General features: G+C 49.6%; 1 protein-coding gene across 3 annotated transcripts in view; it reads right to left on the bottom strand.

Annotated features, from left to right (window-relative positions):
• The window catches only part of LOC142490013 (homeobox protein Hox-D3-like), a 168444-nt gene that overhangs the window by 97964 nt on the left and 57279 nt on the right, over positions 1–13201 (bottom strand). For all 3 annotated transcript variants that reach the window (XR_012799978.1, XM_075591776.1, XM_075591771.1), the window contains one exon: positions 1565–1604. The gene's annotated coding sequence lies outside the window, so the exon portion shown is untranslated. The remainder of the gene's footprint in view (positions 1–1564; positions 1605–13201) is intronic.

The raw sequence follows: 13201 nt of genomic DNA on the forward strand, positions 1-13201 counted from the left end.
GCTCCAAAGGCGAGTAAGAAAGAAACAGGAGAAAGATTTATGCTGGCATGCAAAATGGATACTTTTTTTTTTTTTTCATTTGTTTTACTTATTGTGTAACACACAATGAAGTAAATATCACAATAAAATAAAAAAAACCTTACAGAAACCATGGTATAGAAAAGCAGGTCATAGATAACTTAACGGTGTTATTAGGGAACTGAAGAAAGACAAGGTTTGAAAGAAATGGTTCATTCTTCAATGAAAGAGGCAAATGGGGGAGACAGCAGAGTCCTACCTAAAAGTGTCAAACTCTTTCACACCTTAGTCCAGTGTTTATTTTTAATCTTTGGCCGCCTCTTTCTCACCTTTCCCACCTCTCTTGCCTTTGTAGTGACTGTGTTTGCTTCTCTTTTTATTTGATGTTTGCCTTTTTTTTCCTTTCTTTTGCCTTTTCTGCACTGGGATTCTTTACCTTCCTAGGACTGTTCTCCCCCCCCCCCCCATCCCTATTTTTCTTTCTTTACCTCTTTCTCTTTCTTTCCTTCTTTGTTGTTTCTTTCATTCTTTCTGTCCTTTTTTTGCTCACTTATTCCCTTATTTGCTGTATTCACTATCGTTTCTATAGTTTCCAAATCATAGTTTTTGTTTTTTTCCCCTTTACCCACCCACCCAGTCTCCTCTACACACATACATTGGTTGCTTCCTTGCACTAAGATCAGCTGCCATGATCCACATGATAAAATAAATGATATAATATAATATTGGCAAATGCGAGATGTAACGGTCCCGTGTACAACAGCTTCCTTGAAATCTCTGGCTTTCTTGTGTTCTGCTTGCTTGCTATGTCTTACTGCATCCTTATGCTATAGTGCAGTGTATATGCCATACACATATAGTTACCCTCAGTTACAGATACCTATCTGTTATAATACATGAGTGGTTCTTATTTATTTAGAGGTTGCAGCCACAGACCAGTGCAGTGATGGGCTGTGTGTGTGTGTGTTTGTAGAAAGCAGAAGACTTGTTTGAACACATGTAGGAATCGTTTAAATGAGTTCTCTTGTTTTTCATTCTTCTCTTTTGGAGGCACCTTTGGGAATTTAGTAACAACTAGATGGCAAATCAGTGGAATTTACAATCTAAAGACACAGATACTGCTTCCTGTGATTATAGCTGGCCGGGCAGAACACCTACCCGCGTTTATGGCCTCACTATCCTCCCGACTGGAAAATCTGCCTGCAATAAAACTCTGCAATCACTTCTTTACGCACAGGCTGGTGGAGGGGCAGGCGATGCATTTAATAGGGACACTCTGGTTACCCTTCTGTTATCACAGGGGCTAACCCCTTTATACAGACAAAAAGGGTATATATATATATGTGTATGTGTATGTGTATGTGTATGTGTATGTGTATGTGTATATATATATATATATATATATATATATATATATATATATATATATATCACATTTTAAGTATATATATATATATATATATATATATATATATATATATATATATATATATATATATTCAAAACTCCCTTCCTTTTTTTTTTTTTAACAAAGAAGAAGACTTACCTAAAGCTGGCCTCGCTGCTTCCAGAGGGGGAGGGGGGACCTACAGGGGGAGAAAAGAGGTGCATTTGTTTTAAATAAAACATTGACACGAGAGGATAGGACTTATTAAACTACAACAATCTGGGGTTAGTTGCATAAAGTGATTACTGTTTATGCCCCCAACCCCTGGTGCAAATGCAGGGAGATAGCAGGACAGGGAGATATAGTAGGGCAGGGAGACAGCAGGACAGGGAGATAGCAGGGCAGGGAGATAGCAGGGTATGGAGCTAGCAGGGTAGGGAGATAGCAGCTCAATGAGATAGTAGGGCAGGGGGTGGCAGTGCAGTGAGATAGCAGGGCAGGGAGATAACAGGACAGTGAGGTAGCAGCGAAATGAGATAGTAGGGCACTGAGACAGCAGAGCAGGTAGTTAGTAGGGGGGAGATAGCAGGGCAATGTGATAGCAGGCTATCTGGCAGATAGCAGTAAAGGGAGATAAAGCAGTGATATAGTGCAGCAGGGAGTTAGTAGTTAGGGACAGTGAGATAGCAGGCCAGTGAGATAGTAGTGAGGTAGGAGGGCAGTGAGATAGCAGGGAAGTGAGATAATAGTGAGGTAGGAGGGCCGGGAGATAACAGGGCATGGATTTAGTAGGTGGAGATAGCAGGGCAGTGAGATAGTAGTGAGGTAAGAGGGTATGGAGATAGCAGGAGAGGAAGATCGCAGGGCAGGGAGATAGCAGGGCACGGAGATAGTAGGGCAGGGAAGGGAGATAGGATGGCAGAGAGATAGTAGTGAGGTAGAGGGCGGGGCAGGGAGATAGGAGTGATAGCACCGCAGGGGGTTAGTATGGCAGGGAGATAGGAGTGATAGCAGGGCGATAGTAGTGAGGTAGGAGGGCAGTGAGAAAGCAGAGCAGTGAGATAGCAGGGAGATAGTAGGGCAGGGAGAAAGCAGAGCAGTGAGATAGTAGTGAGGTAGGAGGGAAGGTAGATATTAGGGCCGGGAGATAGGAATGAGATAGCAGGACAGGGAGGTAGCAGGGTAGTGAGATAGCAGAGTAGTGAGATAGCAGGGCAGAGAGATAGCAGGGTAGTGAGATAGCAGGGCAGGGATACAGCAGGGTAGTGAGATAGGGTAGTGAGATAGCAGGAAAGTGAGATAATAGTGAGGTAGGAGGGCAGTGAGATAATAGTGAGGTAGGAGGGCAGTGAGATAGTAGGGCTGTGAGATAGTAGTGAGGTAGTAGGGCAGGGAGATAGCAGTGATAGAACCGCAGGGAGATCGCAGGGCAGTGAGATAGCAGGGCAGTGAGATAATAGTGAGGTAGGAGGGCAGTGAGATAGCAGGACAGTGAGATAGTAGCGAGGTAGGAGTGCAGTGAGATAGCAGGGCAGTGAGATATTAGTGAGGTAGGAGGGCAGTGAGATAGCAGGGAAGTGAGATAATAGTGAGGTAGGAGGGCTGGGAGATAGCAGGGCTGTGAGATTGCAAGGCAGTGAGATAGCAGGGAAGTGAGATAGCAGGGCAGTGAGATAATAATGAGAGAGGAGGGCTGTGAGATAGCAGGGCAGGGAGATAGAAGTGCAGTGAGATAGGAGGGCAGTGAGATAATAGTGAAGTGGGATAGCAGGACTGGGAGATAGTAGGGTAGTGAGACAGCAGGGCAGTGAGGTAGCTGGGCAGTGAGATAGCAGGGAAGTGAGATAGCAGGGCATGGAGATAGCAGGGCAGGGAGATAGGAGTGCAATGAGATAGCAGGGCAGTGAGATAGTAGTGTAGTGGGATAGCAGGACAAGGAGATAGTAGGGTAGTGAGATAGCAGGGAAGTGAGATAGCAGGGCAGTGAGATAATAGTGAGGTATGAGGGCAGTGAGATAGCAGGGCAGTGAGATAGTACTGAGGTAGGAGGACGGAGATAGCAGGGCAGTGAGATAATAGTGAGGTAGGTGGGCAGTGAGATAGCAGGGCAGGGAGATAGAAGTGCAGTGAGATAGCAGGGCAGGGAGATAGCAGGCAGTGAGATAATACTGAGTTAGGAGGGCAGTGAGATAGCAGGGCAGTGGGATAGTACTGAGGTAGGAGGATAGGGAGATAGCAGGGCAGTGAGATAATAGTGAGTTAGGTGGGCAGTGAGATAGCAGGGCAAGGAGATAGTAGTGAGGTAGGAGGGCAGTGAAAAAGCAGTGATAGCACCGCAGGGAGATAGCAGAGCAGGGAGATAATAGTGAGGTAGGAGGGCAGTGAGATAGCAGGACAGTGAGATAGTAGGGCAGGGAGATAGAAGTGATGTAGGAGGGCAGGGAGATAGTAGGGCAGTGACATAGTAGTGATGTAGGAGAGCAGGGAGATAGCAGAGCAGTGAGGTAGCAGGGTAGGGATATAGTAGTGAGGTAGGAGGGTAGGGAGGAAGCAGGGCAGTGAGGTAATAGTGAGATAGCAGGGCAGTGAGATAATAGTGAGGTAGGAGGTCAGGGAGATAGCAGGGCAGTGAGATAATAGTGAGGAAGGAGGGCAGGGAAATAGCAGGGCAGTGAGATTTTAGTGATGTAGGAGAGCAGGGAGATAGCAGAGAAGTGAGGTAGCAGGGTAGGGAGATAGTAGTGAGGTAGGAGGGCAGTGAAATAGCAGTGATAGGATTGTAGGGAGATAGCAGAGCAGGGAGATAATAGTGAGGAAGGGCAGTGAGATAATGCTGAGGTAGGAGGGCAGGGAGATAGCAGAGCAGTGAGATAGCAGGACAGGGAGAGAGTAGTGAGGTAGGAGGGCAATGAAATAGCAGTGATAGCACCGTAGGGAGATAGCAGAGCAGGGAGATAATAGTGAGGTAGGAGGGTAGGGAGATAACAGGGCAGTGAGATAATAGTGAGGTAGGTGGGCCGGGATATAGCAAGGCAGTGAAATAGCAGGGCAGTGAGATAATATTGAGATAGTAGGGCAGTGAGATAGCATGGCAGTGAGATAGCAGGGCTGTGAGATAGTAGTGAGGTAGGAGGGCAGTGAGATAGCAGGGAAGTGAGATAATAGTGAGGCAGGAGGGCCAGGAGATAGCAGGGAAGTGAGATAGCAGGACAGTGAGATAATAATGAGAGAGGAGGGTAGTGAGATAGCAGGGCAGGGAGATATAAGTGCAGTGAGATAGGAGGGCAGTGAGATAGTAGTGCAGTGGGATAGCAGGACTGGGAGATAGTAGGGTAGTGAAATAGCAGGGTAGTGAGACAGCAGGGCAGTGAGGTAGCTGGGTAGTGAGATAGCAGGGAAGTGAGATAGCAGGGCACGGAGATAGCAGGGCAGGGAGATAGAAGTGCAATGAGATAGCAGGGCAGTGAGATAGTAGTGTAGTGGGATAGCAGGACAGGGAGATAGTAGGGTAGTGAGATAGCAGGGAAGTGAGATAGCAGGACAGTGAGATAATAATGAGAGAGGAGGGCAGTGAGATAGCAGGGCAGGGAGATAGAAGTGCAGTGAGATAGCAGGGCAGGGAGATAGCAGGCAGTGAGATAATACTGAGTTAGGAGGGCAGTGAGATAGCAGGGCAGTGGGATAGTACTGAGGTAGGATGACAGGGAGATAGCAGGGCAGTGAGATAATAGTGAGGTAGGTGGGCAGTGAGATAGCAGGTCAGGGAGATAGTAGTGAGGTAGGAGGGCAGTGAAAAAACAGTGATAGCACCGCAGGGAGAGAGCAGAGCAGGGAGATAATAGTGAGGTAGGAGGGTAGGGAGATAACAGGGCAGTGAGATAATAGTGAGATAGGAGGGCAGTGAGATAGCAGGGCAGTGAGATAATAGTGAGATAGGAGGGCAGTGAGAAAGCAGAGCAGTGAGATAATAGTGAGGTAGGAGGGCAGTGAGATAGTAGGTCAGTGATATAGTAGTGAAGTAGGAGGGCAGGGAGATAGAAGGGCAGTGAGATAATAGTGAGGTAGGAGGGCAGGGAGATAGCAGGGCAGGGAGATAGGAGGGCAGTGAGATAGTAGTGCAGTGGGATAGCAGGACTGGGAGATAGTAGGGTAGTGAAATAGCAGGGTAGTGAGACAGCAGGGCAGTGAGGTAGCTGGGTAGTGAGATAGCAGGGAAGTGAGATAGCAGGGCACGGAGATAGCAGGGCAGGGAGATAGAAGTGCAATGAGATAGCAGGGCAGTGAGATAGTAGTGTAGTGGGATAGCAGGACAGGGAGATAGTAGGGTAGTGAGATAGCAGGGAAGTGAGATAGCAGGACAGTGAGATAATAATGAGAGAGGAGGGCAGTGAGATAGCAGGGCAGGGAGATAGAAGTGCAGTGAGATAGCAGGGCAGGGAGATAGCAGGCAGTGAGATAATACTGAGTTAGGAGGGCAGTGAGATAGCAGGGCAGTGGGATAGTACTGAGGTAGGAGGACAGGGAGATAGCAGGGCAGTGAGATAATAGTGAGGTAGGTGGGCAGTGAGATAGCAGGTCAGGGAGATAGTAGTGAGGTAGGAGGGCAGTGAAAAAACAGTGATAGCACCGCAGGGAGAGAGCAGAGCAGGGAGATAATAGTGAGGTAGGAGGGTAGGGAGATAACAGGGCAGTGAGATAATAGTGAGATAGGAGGGCAGTGAGATAGCAGGGCAGTGAGATAATAGTGAGATAGGAGGGCAGTGAGAAAGCAGAGCAGTGAGATAATAGTGAGGTAGGAGGGCAGTGAGATAGTAGGTCAGTGATATAGTAGTGAAGTAGGAGGGCAGGGAGATAGAAGGGCAGTGAGATAATAGTGAGGTAGGAGGGCAGGGAGATAGCAGGGCAGGGAGATAGTAGTGAGGTAGGAGGGCAGGGAGAAAGCAGGGCAGGGAGATAGCAGGGCAGGGAGATAGTAGTGAGGTAGGAGGGTAGGGAGGTAGCAGGGCAGTGACATAGTAGTGATGTAGGAGAGCAGGGAGATAGCAGAGCAGTGAGGTAGCAGGGTAGGGATATAGTAGTGAGGTAGGAGGGTAGGGAGGAAGCAGGGCAGTGAGGTAATAGTGAGATAGCAGGGCAGTGAGATAATAGTGAGGTAGGAGGTCAGGGAGATAGCAGGGCAGTGAGATAATAGTGAGGAAGGAGGGCAGGGAAATAGCAGGGCAGTGAGATTTTAGTGAGGTAGGAGGGCAGTGAGATAGTAGTGATGTAGGAGAGCAGGGAGATAGCAGAGAAGTGAGGTAGCAGGGTAGGGAGATAGTAGTGAGGTAGGAGGGCAGTGAAATAGCAGTGATAGGATTGTAGGGAGATAGCAGAGCAGGGAGATAATAGTGAGGAAGGGCAGTGAGATAATGCTGAGGTAGGAGGGCAGGGAGATAGCAGAGCAGTGAGATAGCAGGACAGGGAGAGAGTAGTTAGGTAGGAGGGCAATGAGAAAGCAGAGCAGTGAGATAATAGTGAGGTAGTAGGGTAGGGAGATAGCAGGGCAGTGAGGTAATAGTGAGATAGGAGGGCAGTGAGATAGCAGGGCAGTTAGATAACAGTGAGATAGGAGGGCAGTGAGAAAGCAGAGCAGTGAGATAATAGTGAGGTAGTAGGGTAGGGAGATAGCAGGGCAGTGAGGTAATAGTGAGATAGGAGGGCAGTGAGATAGCAGGGCAGTTAGATAACAGTGAGATAGGAGGGCAGTGAGAAAGCAGAGCAGTGAGATAATAGTGAGGTAGGAGGGCAGTGAGAAAGTAGGGCAGTGAGATAGTAGTGAGGTAGGAGGGCAGGGAGATAGCAGGGCAGTGAGGTAGGAGGGCTGGGAGATAGAAGGGCAGTGAGATAGTAGTGAGGTATGAGGGCAGGGAGATAGCAGGGCAGGGAGATAGCAGGGCAGGGAGATAGTAGTGAGGTAGGAGGGTAGGGAGGAAGCAAGGCAGTGAGACAATAGTGACATAGCAGGGCAGTGAGAAAATAGAGCAGTGAGATAATAGTGAGGTAGGAGGGCAGCGAGATAGTAGGGCAGTGAGATAGTAGTGAGGTAGGAGGGCAGGGAGATAGCAGGGCAGGGAGATAATAGTAAGGTAGGAGGGTATGGAGATAACAGGGCAGTGAGATAATAGTGAGGTAGGTGGGCTGGGATATAGCAGGGCAGTGAGATAGCAGGGCAGTGAGATAATAGTGAGATAAGAGGGCAGTGAGATAGCAGGGCAGTGAGATAATAGTGAGATAGGAGGGTGGTGAGATAGCAGGGCAGTGAGATAATAGTGAGATAGGAGGGCAGTGAGATAGTAGGGCAGTGATATAGTAGTGAAGTAGGAGGGCAGGGAGATAGCAGGGCAGTGAGATAGTAGTGAGGTAGGAGGGCAGGGAGATAGCAGGGCAGTGAGATAGTAGTGCGGTAGGAGGGCAGGAAGAAAGCAGGGCAGGGAGATAGCAGGGCAGTGAGATAGTAGTGAGGTATGAGGGCAGGGCGATAGCAGGGCAGGGAGATAGCAGGACAGGGAGATAGTAGTGAGGTAGGATGGTAGGGAGGAAGCAAGGCAGTGAGATAATAGTGACATAGCAGGGCAGTGAGATAGACGGGCAGTGAGATAATAGTGAGATAGGAGGGCAGTGAGAAAATAGAGCAGTGAGATAATAGTGAGGTAGGAGGGCAACGAGATAGTAGGGCAGTGAGATAGTAGTGAGGTAGGAGGGCAGGGAGATAGCAGGGCAGTGAGATAGTATCACTGAGGTAGGAGGGCAGGAAAATAGCAGGGCAGGGAGATAGCAGGGCAGTGAGATAGTAGTGGGGTAGGAGGGTAGGGAGGTAGCAGGGCAGTGAGATAATAGTGAGGTAGGAGGGCAGGGAGATAGCAGGGCAGTGAGATAGTGGTGAGGAAGGAGGGCAGTGAGATAGCAGGGCAGTGAGGTAGTAGTGATGTAGGAGAGCAGGGAGATAGCAGAGCAGTGGGGTAGCAGGACAGGGAGATAGTAGTGAGGTAGGAGGGCAATGAAATAGCAGTGATAGCACCGCAGAGAGATAGCAGAGCAGGGAGATAATAGTGAGGTAGGAGGGTATGGAGATAACAGGGCAGTGAGATAATAGTGAGGTAGGTGGGCTGGGATATAGCAGGGCAGTGAGATAGCAGGGCAGTGAGATAATAGTGAGATAGGAGGGGGGTGAGATAGCAGGGCAGTGAGATAATAGTGAGATAGGAGGGCAGTGAGATAGTAGGGCAGTGATATAGTAGTGAAGTAGGAGGGCAGGGAGATAGCAGGGCAGTGAGATAGTAGTGAGGTAGGAGGGCAGGGAGATAGCAGGGCAGTGAGATAGTAGTGCGGTAGGAGGGCAGGAAGAAAGCAGGGCAGGGAGATAGTAGTGAGGTAGGAGGGTAGGGAGGTAGCAGGGCAGTGAGATAATAGTGAGATAGCAGGGCAGTGAGATAGCAGGGCAGTGAGATAGGAGGGCAGTGATATACCAGGGCAGTGAGATAATAGTGAGATAGGAGGACAGTGAGAAAGCAGAGCAGTGAGATAATAGTGAGGTAGGAGGGTAGGGAGATAGCAGGGCAGTGAGATAATAGTGAGGTATGTGGGCAGGGATATAGCAGGGCAGTGAGATAGCAGGGTAGTGAGGTAATAGTGAGATAGGAGGGCAGTGAGATAGCAGGGCAGTGAGATAATAGTGAGATAGGAGGGCAGTGAGAAAGCATAGCAGTGAGATAATAGTGAGGTAGGAAGGCAGTGAGATAGTAAGGCAGTGAGATAGTAGTGAGGTAGCAGGGCAGGGAGCTAGCAGGGCTGTGAGATAGTAGTGAGGTAGGAGGGCAGGGAGATAGCAGGGCAGGGAGATAGTAGTGAGGTAGGAGGGTAGGGAGGAAGCAAGGCAGTGAGATAATAGTGACATAGCAGGGCAGTGAGATAGACGGGCAGTGAGATAATAGTGAGATAGGAGGGCAGTGAGAAAATAGAGCAGTGAGATAATAGTGAGGTAGGAGGGCAGCGAGATAGTAGGGCAGTGAGATAGCAGTGAGGTAGGAGGGCAGGGAGATAGCAGGGCAGTGAGATAGTAGTGAGGAAGGAGGGCAGGAAAATAGCAGGGCAGGGAGATAGCAGGGCAGTGAGATAGTAGTGAGGTAGGAGGGCAGTGAGATAATAGTGAGGTAAGAGGGCAGGGAGATAGCAGGGCAGTGAGATAGTGGTGAGGAAGGAGGGCAGGGAAATAGCAGGGCAGTGAGATTTTAGTGAGGTAGGAGCGCAGTGAGATAGCAGGGCAGTCAGGTAGTAGTGATGTAGGAGAGCAGGGAGATAGCAGAGCAGTGGGGTAGCAGGACAGGGAGATAGTAGTGAGGTAGGAGGGCAATGAAATAGCAGGGCAGTGAGATAATTGTGAGATAGGAGGGTGGTGAGATAGCAGGGCAGTGAGATAATAGTGAGATAGGAGGGCAGTGAGATAGGAGGGCAGTGAGATAGCAGGGCAGTGAGATAATAGTGAGATAGGAGGGCAGTGAGAAAGCAGAGCAGTGAGATAATAGTGAGGTAGGAGGGCAGTGAGATAGTAAGGCAGTGAGATAGTAGTGAGGTAGGAGGGCAGGGAGATAGCAGGGTAGTGAGATAGCAGGGTAGTGAGGTAATAGTGAGATAGGAGGGCAGTGAGATAGCAGGGCAGTGAGATAATAGTGAGATAGGAGGGCAGTGAGAAAGCAGAGCAGTGAGATAATAGTGAGGTAGGAGGGCAGTGAGATAGTAAGGCAGTGAGATAGTAGTGAGGTAGGAGGGCAGGGAGATAGCAGGGCTGTGAGATAGTAGTGAGGTAGGAGGGCAGGGAGATGGCAGGGCAGTCATATAGTAGTGAGGTATGAGGGCAGGGAGATAGCAGGGCAGGGAGATAGCAGGGCAGGGAGATAGTAGTGAGGTAGGAGGGTAGGGAGGAAGCAAGGCAGTGAGATAATAGTGACATAGCAGGGCAGTGAGATAGACGGGCAGTGAGATAACAGTGAGATAGGAGGGCAGTGAGAAAATAGAGCAGTGAGATAATAGTGAGGTAGGAGGGCAGCGAGATAGTAGGGCAGTGAGATAGTAGTGAGGAAAGAGGGCAGTGAGATAGTAGTGAGGAAGGAGGGCAGGAAAATAGCAGGGCAGGGAGATAGTAGGGCAGGAAGATAGTAGTGAGGTAGGAGGGTAGGGAGGTAGCAGGGCAGTGAGATAATAGTAAGATAGGAGGGCAGTGAGATAGCAGGGCAGTGAGATAGTAGTGAGGTATGAGGGCAGGGAGAATGCAGTGTAGTGAGATAATAGTGAGGTAGGAGGACAGTGAGATAGTAGGGCAGTGAGATAGTAGTGAGATAGAAGGGCAGGGAGATGAAAGCAGGGAAATAATAGTGAGGTAGGAGGGCAGTGAGATAGTAGGGCTGTGAGATAGTAATGAGGTAGGAGGGAAGGGAGATAGCAGGGCTGGGAGATAGCAGGGCAGGGAGATCGTAGTGAGGTAGGAGGGAAGGGAGGAAGCAGGGCAGTGAGATAATAGTGAGATAGCAGGGCAGTGAGATAATAGTAAGATAGGAGGGCAGTGAGATAGCAGGGCAGTGAGATAATAGTGAGATTGGAGGGCAGTGAGAAAGCAGAGCAGTGAGATAATGGTGAGGGTAGGAGGGCAGTGAGATAGTAGGGCAGTGAGATAGTAGTGATGTAGGAGGGCAGGGAGATAGCAGGGCAGTGAGATAGTGGTGAGGAAGGAGGGCAGGGAAATAGCAGGGCAGGGAGATAGCAGGGCAGGGAGATAGTAGTGAGGTAGGAAGGTATGGAGGAAGCAAGGCAGTGAGATAATAGTGAGATAGCAGGGCAGTGAGATAATAGTAAGATAGGAGGGCAGTGAGATAGCAGGGCAGTGAGATAGTAGTGAGGTATGAGGGCAGGGAGAATGCAGTGTAGTGAGATAATAGTGAGGTAGGAGGACATTGAGATAGTAGGGCAGTGAGATAGTAGTGAGATAGGAGGGCAGGGAGATGCAGGCAGGGAGATAATAGTGAGGTAGGAGGGCAGTGAGATAGCAGGGCAGTGAGATAATAGTGAGATTGGAGGGCAGTGAGACAGCAGAGCAGTGAGATAATGGTGAGGGTAGGAGGGCAGTGAGATAGTAGGGCAGTGAGATAGTAGTGTGGTAGGAGGGCAGGGAGATAGCAGGGCAGTGAGATAGTGGTGAGGAAGGAGGGCAGGGAAATAGCAGGGCAGGGAGATAGCAGGGCAGGGAGATAGTAGTGAGGTAGGAAGGTATGGAGGAAGCAAGGCAGTGAGATAATTGTGAGATAGCAGGGCAGTGAGATAGACGGGCAGTGTGATAACAGTAAGATAGGAGGGCAGTGAGAAAATAGAGCAGTGAGATAATAGTGAGGTAGGAGGGCAGCGAGATGGTAGGGCAGTGAGATAGTAGTGAGGTAGGAGGGCAGGGAGATAGCAGGGCAGTGAGATAGTAGTGAGGAAGGAGGGCAGGAAAATAGCAGGGCAGGGAGATAGTAGGGCAGGGAGATAGTAGTGAGGTAGGAGGGTAGGAAGGTAGCAGGGCAGTGAGATAGCAGGGCAGTGAGATAATAGTAAGATAGGAGGGCAGTGAGATAGCAGGGCAGTGAGATAGTAGTGAGGTAGGAGGGCAGGGAGAAAGCAGTGCAGTGAGATAATAGTGAGGTAGGAGGGCAGTGAGATAGTAGTGAGATAGGAGGGCAGGGAGATGCAGGCAGGGAGATGACAGTGAGGTAGGAGGGCAGTGAGATTGTAGGGCTGTGAGATAGTAATGAGGTAGGAGGGAAGGGAGATAGCAGGGCTGGGAGATAGCAGGGCAGGGAGATCGTAGTGAGGTAGGAGGGTAGGGAGGAAGCAGGGCAGTGAGATAATAGTGAGATAGCAGGACAGTGAGATAATAGTAAGATAGGAGGGCAGGGAGATAGCAGGGCGGGGAGATAGTATTGAGGTAGGAGGGTAGGGAGTAGCAGGGCAGTGAGATAGCAGGGCAGTGAGATAATAGTAAGGTAGGGGGGCAGTAAGATAGTAGGGCAGTGAGATAGTAGTGAGGTAGGAGGCCAGGGAGAAAGCAGAGCAGTGAGATAATAGTGAGATAGGAGGGCAGTGAGATAGTAGTGAGATAGGAGGGCAGGAAGATAGTACGGCAGGGAGATAATAGTGAGATAGGAGGGCAGTGAGATAGCAGGGCAGTGAGATAATAGTGAGATAGGAGGGCAGTGAGATAGTAGTGAGATAGGAGGGCAGGAAGATAGCACGGCAGGGAGATAATAGTGAGATAGGAGGGCAGTGAGATAGCAGGGCAGTGAGAGCAGGGCAGGGAGATAGTAGTGAGGTAGGAGGGTAGGGAGATAGCAGTGATAGCACTGCAGGGAGATAGCAGGGCAGTGAGAAAGCAGAACAGTGAGATAATAGTGAGGTAGGAGGGCAGTGAGATAGTAGGGCAGTGAGATAGCAATGAGTTAGGAGGGCAGGGAGATAGCAGGGCAGTGAGATAGTGGTGAGAAAGTAGGGCAGGGAAATAGCAGGGCAGGGAGATAGCAGGGCAGGGAGATAGTAGTGAGGTAGGAGGGTAGAGAGGTAGCAGGGCAGTGAGATAGTAGTCAGATAGGAGGGCAGGGAGATAGCAGGGCGGGGAGATAATAGTGAGGTAGGAAGGCAGTGAGATAGTAGGGCAGTGAGATAGTAGTCAGATAGGAGGGCATTGAGTTAGCAGGGCAGGGAGATAATAGTGAGGTAGGAGGGCAGTGAGATAGC

The sequence above is a fragment of the Ascaphus truei genome, chromosome 3 (assembly GCF_040206685.1).
Source record: "Ascaphus truei isolate aAscTru1 chromosome 3, aAscTru1.hap1, whole genome shotgun sequence".
NCBI classification, from domain to species: Eukaryota; Metazoa; Chordata; class Amphibia; order Anura; family Ascaphidae; genus Ascaphus; species Ascaphus truei.